A 12,739-nucleotide genomic window follows, 5' to 3' on the forward strand; every position below is an offset into this window, starting at 1 on the left:
ATTTTTCAGAGTCATTTATCTTGCAACTCAGATCCCTCCTTTGGCATATTCCCATGCTCCACCAAAATATTCCCACACCCCACTGGTGGGGCATACACCCCACTTTGAGAATCTATGATCTAGAGGTAGAGAAGTCAAAGATTTAACCATATCACCATTTACGGAGCAGAAACAGGCCGCGTCGGCCTTTCGAATCCGCACCGGTTCACTAGAACAACTCCACTAGCTCAAACCTCCCGCTCACCGCCAATAACCCTCCAACCCCTTCACCTCCATGTACACATCCAACCTTCTTTTTCATGACAGAAGGGACCCTGACCCAACTCTCTCATTCGGAAGTTCATTCCATTCTGCCACCACTCGCTGAGTGAAAAAGCCACCTCTAATATTTCTCCTAAAGTATAAAATATATACGTATACAAGCCAGTGAAACACAGCATAGAATGATGAGAGGTGACTGAATAAATGTCTACAAGGTTCTGAGAGGAAAGGGGGAGGAAGAAAATGATAAAAATGCATGGCTTGATTTTAATATATATTACAACTGAGTAAAAGAAATATCCAAAATGACCACCCCTTTTCCTGAGACTCTATACTCTAATTCTTGGTCTACCATCGGCGATGGCCAGAGAGAAGGTGCAACCTTGCTTTAAGCAGCACATTAGGGCTAACGACGACCGACCAGTGGCACTTACATCCACAGTGATTATGGGTTTTGAAAGGCTGGTGTTGAAGCATATCAGCTCCTGTGTGAGTGGTGACATGGATACATTGCAGTTTGCCTATTATAGCAACAGGTCTATGGCGGAGGCCATCTCACTGGCTCAAAACAAAGCCCTGGAATACCTGGACAGCAAAGATGCATACATTAGGATGCTCTTTATCAACTACAGTTTGGTATTTAGCACCATCACCCCCTTGATGGATTTCCTCTCCTCCAGATCACCATCAGTGAGAATTGCAAGCATGCCTGGGCATGCACTCAGTGTAGGTGCCTCTTCCCTGCTGATCTTGGTCCAGTCAGTGACGAACACATGAAAAGTTTCACCAAGCCATTGCAACCATGGAAAAGCAGTATCAATACAACTGGATTCCATCAGTGCTGGCCGACCATTGTTGGACACTGACATGAGAGGCATCAGATGCTGAGTACAAATGGAAATCAGCAGCAAAAGATTTTTACGACAGTTGAACTAACACAATATGTCAGCGAGATTATGCGATTGAACATCCTAAATTCAATAAAAGTTCATGTTTCTCCCAGCTTCTTGCGTGACATGGCAAATCCGAAATTATCTTTGTGTTCAGCTTGAAGTCGTCTATCATTTATGGGAAGTGAACCTTTTGAAAAGATCTGATGCCGAATGAAATTAGCCCCCCATGCTGTACAATATCTGGTTGATTCATATCAATAGCTAGCAGAACCCCATTCTCTTTTGTGCATAAACAGGGTATCATAAACCCAGTACATGCACCTCCGTCCCTTTAATAGAAAGAAGGTACCAAGTCATTGGACATACATAAAGGATTTTATCTGCAAAGCCACCATTGGTGATTAGAGTAAATGAAATATTTACTGCCCAGTGTGAGTAGAATTCATTCCATTTGAAGTTTTGATGCCAACAGGTGAGCTTTATCTATTTATTATCCATTTTGTGAAGAATGGTATTGTCTTGACATGTTTACCTTTGTCACTCTCTCCACATTATGCTTGTCACTGAAAGATGTTGCTGTTAGGAAGCTTAGTGTCAAATCTGTGATATTTTTCTACTTCATTTTTTAAAATTTCACCACCAGTGTTGCTGCTGCTTCTCTACTCCATTGGCCTGAACCTCTGGGGCATTTCAACACTCTTGGGTTTCCTCCCACATTACACTCCATGGGTTTCCTCCCATATCCCAAAGTGGTAAATAAATTGCCCCTCGTGGGTTGGTGAGTGGGAGAATGCTGGAGAAATTAATAGGAATACAGTGAGAACAAAAAATTGGGCTTGATGGTCATCTTGGATTTGGAGGGTCAAAGGGCCTGATTCCGTGCTCTATGACATAAATCCTGGGCTTCAATTTTTTTTTTCTTTTACGACCTTCGAATGCCATTTACCTTCCAACCCCTTGAACAAAGCACACTTCAACCAACAGATAAAAACATCACCATTAAGATAACTTTCAACTTTCTCTGTGGTCGTTCTTTAGAATTTGGCACTAACAAAGGATTTATTTCTCTGAAGGGTTGAAGATTATGAAGTTTATCAACTCCAATAATCAATCATTTCCAAGAATTGGAAGTATGGCTTTCCTTTATTTTCAATCTTCCAGTGGACCATATCATAAGTCAATCCATTTGCTGACAAAACACTTGAGACTGACTCCCAATGTGGTGTGTTGCGTGAGAACATAACTAGCCATAATATTTGTGCTACAATTTCTTTTTAAAATGTTCCAGTGTGTGATAGGAGGGTTTGATCCCACTGCTTTTCATCTTTGGAATTCATACTCAATTTAAAATTCTCACGCATTTACAAAAAATAATAATGATGCTTTTGGCTTGAAATTGTGCCAAATAAGATACTTGCATATCTTCCACCAATTAATGAAGCCAGTAATTGTTTAAATTTTCACAAATTTGCTATAAATAGTTGGAACACCAAAAAGATGCTGTACAGATTGTTTCGTTTTTATGCCAAAAATATTTTGAAAACGATTTAGCATTATCCATGAAAACTATAGAAGTTTATTTTAACGAACGTCACTTTTCCTGGGTTTCCATCATTGCCTGAATGCTAATTGGGATTTAATGTTGATGCCATAAAAAAAGATGCTTTTGATATAAAAGGCTTTGGCACCTACAGACTTGTAGAAGGTATATTTGGAGCAAAGCATGAAACCAATTGAATGTTTTCTCAACATTGCAACCTTCTAATAAAAAGGCTGCCACGCTTCAATTTGTATACTAGCCATCGGTCTGGTGAGTTGAACTTCATGCATGATCTAATCATGTGCTGTTTACTTCCATTTGCACCAGTTCTCCAAACACAAGAAGGTTTTTAGGTGTTGTATTGCTAAATATGTATGGCATTATTTATGAGATATTATTGAAGATGATTTGTAGTATGTATGCCATTTCAGTGAATGGCTTAGAAATCAATTAATTGATGCCTTATTCTTCTTTACTATAAAAAGCAATTGAAGCCAAATTCTTGAATATATTGAAGGACAGACATTACAGCACAATACAGGCCCTTTATTTGGTCATGCAGACTAAACAGACCACAATCAGTGAAGATTGGTAAGAACTACTCCTCCACAATGTCCATCAGTACTGGAGTGCCACAGGGCTGTGTTCTTAGCCCCTTGCTCTACTCACTTTACACCTACGACTGTGTAGCTCGGTATGACAATAACACCATCTCCAAATTTTCTCATGATACCATGGTAGTGGGTTGTATAAAGGAAGGGGATGAGTCAGTGTACAGGATGGACATTGAAAACATGGCTGAATGATACACCCACAACAATCTTGCACTCCATGTCACCAAAACTAAGGAGCTGATTGTTGACTTCAGGAAAGGAAAGCCAGAGGTATGCAATCCAGTGATCATTGAGGGATCAGAGGTAGAGAGGGTATGAAAAATTAGGTTCTTGGAGGATCTTTCCTGGACCCAACACACCAATGGCATTGTGAAGAAAGCATGACCGCGCCTCTGCTTCAGGATTTTGTGGAGGTTTGGTAGGTCACCAGAAACCTTGGTTAATTTCTACAGAGGTGTGCTGACCAGCTCCATCACAGCCTGGGATGGGAACACTAATACCCCAGAGTGTAAAGCCCTCCAAAAGGTAGTGGACACAGCCTAGAACATCACAGGAAAAACTCTCCCCACCATCGAGAAATCTGAATGCTGCTGTGGGAGAGCAGTAGTGATCATCAAGGAATCACACCTCCCAGCACATGCTACTACCATCAGGAAAGAGGTATAGGTGCCACAAGACACTTACCATCAGGTTCAGAAGCAGTTGCTACCCCTCCACCATCAGACTCTGAAGCAAAGACTCAAACAGACTCATTGAAAGACTCTTACTTAGCACATTATTTATGACTGAATAATTTTTTTCCTGCATTTGCACAGTTTTTTTGACATTCTTTCCTTGTTTACATTTCTCACTCTTGAACACATTCCTTTTTCTTGAGTACAGTTTACATGACCGATAAATAGAAATTCTGCCTGGCCAACAGGACAAAGTATCTCTGGGTTGTATGAGATGTCATGTATTTACTCTGACAATAAATTTGTACTTGACTCAAACTCAATGATAATTGTGCAGTTTGATAAAAAGCATCAAGTATTTAGCTTTCAGGGGGTATCTCACTATCATATAATCCCTTTTTTACCGTGTGGACAATACCTGCACCCATCCCATCTTACCTTCCTCTACAAGTTTGCAGATGCCACCACTATTTTGGGCCAGATCTCAAACAATGCTGAGATGGAAACAGAGGGTTCAGTGGCATGGTTTGAGGACAACAATCTCCCTCTGAATGAAGGAGCTGATCATCGACTTCAGTCATTGGAGTGGAGCTCACTCTCTGTTTTGTATCAATAGAACTGAGGTGCAGATGGTAGAGAGTTTCAAATTTGTAGGTGTAGCGATCACCAGCCATCTGTCTTGGTCCATCTACTATGACACTAAGGTCATGAAAATGCCCCAATGTCTCCACATTCTTGGAACCATGTTCCCATTGACTCTAACTCATTTGTGTAGATGCACAAGACAAACTATTCTGTTGATCAGCCATGATCTGTAAAATGGCGGTGCTGGCTCGATGGGCCGAAGGGCCTACTCCAGCTCCTATTGTCTATTGGATGCATCACAAAATGGTCAGGACTGCAGAGAGTGTAAATGCCTTCATAATTCAAATGATACACGTCTTTTGGATGAATATTGTTAGAGGCTCTTTCTTGCAGTTACCTCTGCTACTCTCCATCCCATTCACACATGGTCCTTCATCATGAGTTAGGTTTTTTTGGCATATTTTTCTCTTATGGGCTCCTTCTACACCTTTAGACCATTCTTTACTGTTTTTTATTGATGCAGCACCTTGAGTCTTTTGTCCTTTTCAATCCATATTCCCTGGTCAACCAAGAAGGTTGTCTGAAGCTTCAGTAGGATGTAGAGCAGACAGTAAATGGGTGGAGTGTTGGCAGATGGAATTTAATCCTGACAAATGTGAGGCAATGCAGTTTGGATATAGACAGTGAATAGTAGGGCGCTCGGGAAAGTTAATAAATGGAGGGTTCAATCTCGACTTCCCTGGAAATTGCAAAGAAGGTTGACAGGGTGATGAAAAAGACGAATCCCAAATGGCATGCTTGCCTTGGTCAATCAGCGCACAGAGCACAAAAGTTAGAATGTGAGTTTTAAATTTAAATTCAGACATACAGCACAGTAACAGGCCCTTTCAGTCCACAGGCCTATGCCGCCCAATGACACCCAATTGACCTCCAACTCTCGGTACGTTTTGAACCGTGGGAGGAAACCAGAGCCCCTCAGGCAAAACCCATTCAGACATGGGAGAATGTACAAATTTCTTACAGACAAAACACGAGATAGATCAGAATATGTACCACCCCAAAACACTATTCCAGGATCACCAAAGATCTGTCTGCACAATTGAAATGATATTTTGGCACTGTAACTGTACATTGCAATGGGACATACTTATCCATTATCCTTGTTTCTCTCTCATAGCTTATTGTGCTCATTTAGTTAGCACTAATTGTTTGATCGTGTGTTTTGTGTATCTGTGCACCTGCAGCAAGGAAGCATTGTATTCACTTGCGCATTGTAGAAAGAGATGGACAAAAAGGTTGGCATGATGCAACTGAAGACCCCACTTCCGTGCCTCGTGACTCCATTATTCTCATTATTAAAAACTAAAAATGTACTTTGCTCGAGGTGTGAGGTTTTAATGCTATTCTTAGCAATTAGTATTGCATGGCAACTTCTACACCTCTAGTAAAACTGACTTTATCTGTGGATTAACATTTTCTCATAATAGCTTCAAATTTCAGTACCTATTTAACGTGATCATTGAAACTATTGGGAAATTATTTGCTATCTTTCTTTTTTATTGTGATTTTTTTAAAATGGAGTCCCTACCACAATCTTTATTGAATTCTTTGTAAAATCTTTAAAATGTCGATTGAGGTTAACTGATGGATTTTTTTGCCCTGATTAAATGAATACTCTGAACAATGAACACTTTTGGGTGTATTTTATGGATTTTGGACTGTGGGTCACAAAAACCACCTTAACATTTTCCTATCATGTGCCAGTTTTAGCTATGACCTATTTTTGTGATCTCCTGTCATATTTTAAGTTTACTTCAAGTCTTCAAACCCATGAAGTGCAACGTGTCGTTGAAAATTCATTTTCTGCATTGGCACTTGGACGTCTTCCCTGCTGATCTTGGTGCCGTCAGTGGTGAACACGGTGAAAGGCTTCACCAGGGTAATGTGACCATGGACAAGCGGTATTGGGTCAACTGGATTCCCTCAATGGTTGGCTGACTAATGTTGGAGGCATCAGATGCTGAATCCAAATGGAAATCAGCAGCGAAATATTTGTAGGTCATTTGAACTTTTGTAACGTGTCAGTGTCGTTATGCAATTAAATAGGTAAAATTCAATAAAAATTAATTTCATGTTTCTCCAACTTCCAATGTGATACAGCAAATCTGAAATTATCTTTGTGTTCAGTTTGAAGTTGTCTATCATAATCCCCAATTTCTTTTCAGGAAGCAAACCTTTTGGAGAAAAAAACTGCTGTCCGGTGTTGTCAAGTCTGTGTCATATCCAGCAGGAACCCCTCCATCAGCATTGAATGACACCGTAAACGATCATCCATGAAGTAGGTGGACACTTGCCGAGAAATTTGTTGTCTGGTGTTTTTTCAGAATTTTCCAATGCACTTAAATATTTACCCTGGTGGATTAATATCTACCCTAGAAGTTATGTCCCAGCATCAGGAAATGTGCCAGCTCAGACATTGGGATAACGTTTTTGTGATCTGTCTAACCATTAGTGCTTCTCCACTGATTGCATAACTCAAACCAAAATAATCAATTGCTACTAATCTATTCTGATAGATTTTGAAACTTCTCTTAGTCGTTTCAGGTTGTAGAATCAATGACCTTATTTTGAATGACAAGATTATTTGTTGTGACTGATCAGCCCCTCTTCTTAAATGGGATGGTTGAATGTTTCCAGGATTGTGCACAATATACACCAGGACCATTTTGCCTTGAAAATTGCAGCTATGTCCCACTGATGTCATAGTATTCCATTCCAATGACTATTTCACCTGAAACAGGTGGGTTCAAGGTCCCTAAAGAAAAAGGGACAGATGAATTAGAAGTTAAATTTGTCACTAAGTTCAGTCCCAATTTACAGGTGCAGGAAGGACCATAATAGAATTAGACGCCATCTCCTGACAAGATAGAGAATTGAAATAAAAGCAAAATATTGCCACACAATGTTCAACAGAGCAGGCAGGCAGCAACTGATTCCTTATGGAAGGAAGAAACAGAGTTAATATTTACGGAGGGTGACTTTGCATCAAAACAGATATTGATCAGACATTGGTTTAATTAATGTTGTTCACTTATTAGTTTGCAGTGATAAACACATCCATCAAGCATCTGTGGCGTACCCCAATTTTTTTCTTAAATTAATTGGTCTCAGTAATAAGTATTGATTATATAAATTTGTAGATGTTACTTGTGTCGTGGTGCAGAAGCTCACACTATATTCCTCAAAGCAATTTGTGAATTGAGCAAATAATTTCCAAAGGATATTACTTGACTCAGGAAGACCCTTCTTTTGGTTGATGCATTTTATTGAGATAAAATTACAAGACAATTTCTTGTATTCTAAATTGGAAGGGAATGGAGTGGTTGGAGTCCAGGTGCCTGTATAAACCATTAAAAACACTCACAGGTGGAAGAAGCAATCACAAGCACTGGGCTTCATCTCGAGAGAAATAAATAAAGCAAGGAGTTTGCTCCTATCAGACAAACATAATCCATTTGGAAACTTGGGGGTCTATTTCAATAAGAATGAGGTAAGTTTAACAAGTCTACTGAGTTAATTAAAATATTTAAAAGTTCTTGACAAGGCGTGAAACAAATAAAGCATCTGTATAATTTAATTTTTTTACATCGAAACACACACTCCTTATCCAACATGAGGTCTGAAAGGGACATTGTGGTCTGGAATGCAAAACAAAATTCTGCATCTGCAGAATATTCCCAGGGATTGAAAGAAGTCATGATAAAGGGTTCTGACTTGAAACGTTAACTGACCATTTCTACCTAAGGATGCTGTTTGACCTTTTGAGTTGCTCCCATTATTCTTTATCGGTTAAATATATCAATGCCTTATTGAATTAGAGCCAGTGGATATTCACCTGTGTTCTTCCTATTCCATTTCTATTCCCATTTCTGTTTCTTGACTTCCTATGTTGATCAAAGCACAGGAACAGTTCAATAGTGTCTTGGAGGGGATTTTACTTCAGTTTCCAGATAATACACCTGGGGATATTTAAATCGTTACTAGCTGAAAAGTGAGGACAAGTCAGATCCATAAGATGACTACTGTGCCATCCTTAATATTCCCAGTGACAGACAGCTCTGCATTCGGGAGCTTCACCTCCCTATACTTATCCTCCCAGTCAGTCTGGAGCCAGTCAGACCAGAATTAATCAGAATGCTCTACAGTAATAGATAATCATATAAGAAGTAAAGAATTGCTGTTTTAAGTCACGGGCTGTCAGAGGACAGGAGTTTTGTAATTTGAAGGAAACATTTATAGTAATTGTACAGGCTCCGAAGATCCAGAAGGGATTGCATCTCTGTGATGGCGAATTCACTATCACCTTCAGTGCACGTGAACATCTTTTGTCATCTGAGGAAAAAAATGCTAATAACAAGACTTAAAACCGAGCACAAAGCTCATGGCCTATCAGATCAGAGTAGGCGCTGCTCTCCTTAGAGTTCTGAGTCATGACCACTGACACCATGCAGCTAAAATGATTGCAGACGAGGCATAATTGCCATCCAAGTCCACTGACAGCATACTGTAAGTGAACTAATGTCACTGCCCTCTCACAAGAAGTCTTGATCATGAAGAAGGCCTGCTGTATGGTATCACTGTCTGGTACAGAGATGCCAATGCTCAGGACAAGAAAAAACTCGGTCTGCGACATCACAGGCATTTGTCTTCACTCCATCAAGGACATGTACCAGAGGTGGTGACTTGAGAAAGCAGCCTCTATTCTCAAGGACCCCCACCACCTAGGCCATGCCCTCTTCACTCTGCTACCATTGGGGAAAGGTACAGGAGCCTGAAGACAAGCACTCAGTGGCACAAGGGCAGCTTCTTCCCCTCTGCCATCAGATTCCTGAATGAACAATGAACCACAGACACTGCCTTATTTTGACTTTTTCTTGCACTGCCTTTTATTTATTTTGTAAGGTTGTTTATATTAATGTCTATCATAATTTCATGACATGTTCCTGACCATTATCTCTGCCATCTTTGTGGTCTTGACTTTCACATGCTCACTTCCTCAAATGTCCAAAGGCTGAAGAAAACAAAAATGTTCAAAATCTCAGGAGCACTGAAAAAGTGGTTCTTTTTTAGACATCATCTCACAGGCAACCTGCAGGAATGGCAGAGTGTTCACCGTATGAAATACCATGAAGTCCTCATAATTGGTACTAGCGAAGAAACCATTGTCTCCTATAACCATGAAGTCCTCATAATTGGTACTAGTGAAGAAACCATTGTCTCCTATACCAGAAAGCACCAGGATTAGTTTGACAAGATTGACCAGGAGCTAATGGACCAAAAATACTGTGAATTCTTGATTGTAAACTTCACCAATCTTTAAAGACAAAGACTCCACAGTCACCTGAAAGCTAAAGACTAACAGAAATCTTTAGCCTGAAGAATAGATGTGGGTGGAAAGAACTCGGAAGATCCAGCAACTCAATGACCGCATCATGCACAGATTCTGGAGCTCTGTCAAGGGCATTAATGATCCAAGAGCAGAGGAGAGCTGATCGAAGATGTAAAGGCAATCACTGCCTGCAGAGAAGAGCATTTGTAAAAAAATCCTCAGCTATGACCAGTACTTGATGTGAATGTCCTTGAGTCATCACACAGCAATCATTTTGTTCCAGATTGGCTGTCATATTGCCATTTTGAGAAACAACAAGGCCTTTGGAGTAGATTGATATTGCTGCAGAACATGAGGGAGATGACCTCGGGCACAAAACGCACTGCCTTTTCTCTCCCTGCTTTGACCAGAGGAGGCCATGCAGGAAGATTGAGATTTCTGAGGAGCTGATGAAGGCAATTGATGAAGGTTGGGAAGTGGATGTTGTCTACACAGACTTCATTAAAAAAAAATTAACAAGATACCTCATGGTTGGCAGATTCAGAAGTTTAAGGCACATGGGATTCAAGGAAATTTAGTTTGATTCAAAATTGATCATACAAGACAGAAGGTAATGGTGAAAGTTATGACTGGAGGTCAATGAATAATGATATCCCACATGTATCAGGTTGTTCGTGATCTACATCAATAACTTGGATGAAAATGTAGGTGAGCTGATTAATTAATTTTCAGGTGACATAAAAATTGGCAATGGTGTGGATGTTTGTCAAAGGATTGAACAGGAAATGGGCCAGTTAGAAATAGGGAAAGAAAATGGCAGATGGAATTCAATTTGGACAAGTGTGAGGCATTGAACTTATAAGAGGAATGTATACAGAAAAGGGCATGGCCATGAGGAGCATCGATGTATGGAGGGATCTCGGGTACAAATCCATAACTTCTTAAAAGTGGGAACATAAGTAGATAGGGCAGGGTCGGCGCCAAGGGAGGGGGAATTCATGGGTACTAACACCCCCCCCCCCACAAAATGAGGTGACCCCCCCACACATTCGTGGCCATCGATCCCCAAATGTGGAATTGTAACCCCCCACCTCCCGTGGCCCCAGACCATTGTCAGAACTATTCACACCCCCTGACTATGATCAGAACCATCCCGCCCCCATCCCCACTCGTGTCACTAGAGTTACTAGTGTGCATCAAGCGTCATTAGCCGCTAGCGAAGCTTGGTGCTAGAGACTCTCCGTGTGATATCAGCAACACATTCATCAACTACGTCGGAGGGATGGACGAGTTTTTTGAGCTTTAGACTGTGCCCCCCATTTACCCTAATGCCCCCCCAAGACTCATTCTGGCACCGAATCTGAGATAGGGTGGGGGGGAAGAAAGGCGTATAGCATACTTGCTTTCATCAATTGGGATGTTGACTATAAAAGTCGAGAAATCATGTTGCAGCTGTATAAAACTTTGGTTCCGCCACATTCAGAGTATTGTGTGCAGTTCTGGTCACCATATGACAGGAAGCATGTGGAGGCTTTGAAGAAAATGCTGAAGATGTTGGCCAGGATGTTGTCTGGATTAGAGAGTATTAACTATACTCTCTGCATTAGGTTAGACAAACTTGCATTATTTTCTCTGAGGGGTGACCTGATAGAAATAAATAAAATTATGAGAGGCATCAATAAGGAAGATGGAGTCAGGTCCCAGGGATGCTTGTCTCTAAAAGAAGAGAAGGAAAGTTTAAAAGAGATTTAAGGCAAAACTCTTGCACAGAAAGTGTTGGGTGCCTGGAACACGCTGCCAGGGGAGGTGGTGAAAGCAGATACAATAGAAATGTTTAAGATGCCTTTAGATAGGCACATATATAGATAATGAATGGGGACAGGGAAGAAGGCATAGCATGGGCAGGCAGATGTTTATTGTAAATTGACGTCACTGTCAGCACATTGCAGTTGTTAAAGGGGCTGTTTCAGAAATGCCTTAATTAAAACTATCTTCAAGAAAGGTGGGAGATCCATTTTCAATAACTAGAGTACGCTAGTTTTCCACATGAAAATTTTAAACGGGAACCTTCTCAAAATCCTCCCCCTGGTGTCCAAATGTTAATCACTGAATTGTTACATAGGTTTCTCCCATCTCAGTATACAATGGACATGATCTTCACTGCATTATGTTGAATGTAGAGAGCAGCATCGACCACTACACAGAAACTTTTTGACCAGATAGTTAATGGAAGAAGCCTTTAGTTTGCCAAAGCACGGATAGTGATGCCAAATTGCCACAGCCAAAGAAGCCAAGAAGCCCAGCCAGAAGGTCCTCTATTGAAGGGGGTTGTGTCAGTCTCTCCGAAGTTGCTCCAGCTCGAGAACCAATCTGAAAAATGAAAACAGAAGTGTAAATCATCACCATTCTGTAATCAAAACCTGAGATGCCAAATTGCACACTTGTTAAAATGGAGACAAATACGCCAAAGATAAATATAAATGACATTTACATTACTATTGAAGGTAAGAATTTTATTAATTGTATGACCTGAACTGAAGATGGTTACATCAATGTAACTACCTTTTGAAAGAACACCGAGGGCATTCATTGCAGTCTATGATCTATATGTTATATTTTTACTCCGAATGGAGCAAAATCATGGGAAACAATAAAAAAATATTTTCAGGATTTTCACATCAATGACTTTTTCTGTTTTAATATCCAAGGCTGTCATATGGGACTAAATAAAATGTTCCAGAAAATATGTGACAATCTGGTAGCTTTTAACTTTGGCTCAGTAC

The sequence above is a fragment of the Narcine bancroftii genome, chromosome 3 (genome assembly GCF_036971445.1).
Source record: "Narcine bancroftii isolate sNarBan1 chromosome 3, sNarBan1.hap1, whole genome shotgun sequence".
Lineage (NCBI taxonomy): Eukaryota > Metazoa > Chordata > Chondrichthyes > Torpediniformes > Narcinidae > Narcine > Narcine bancroftii.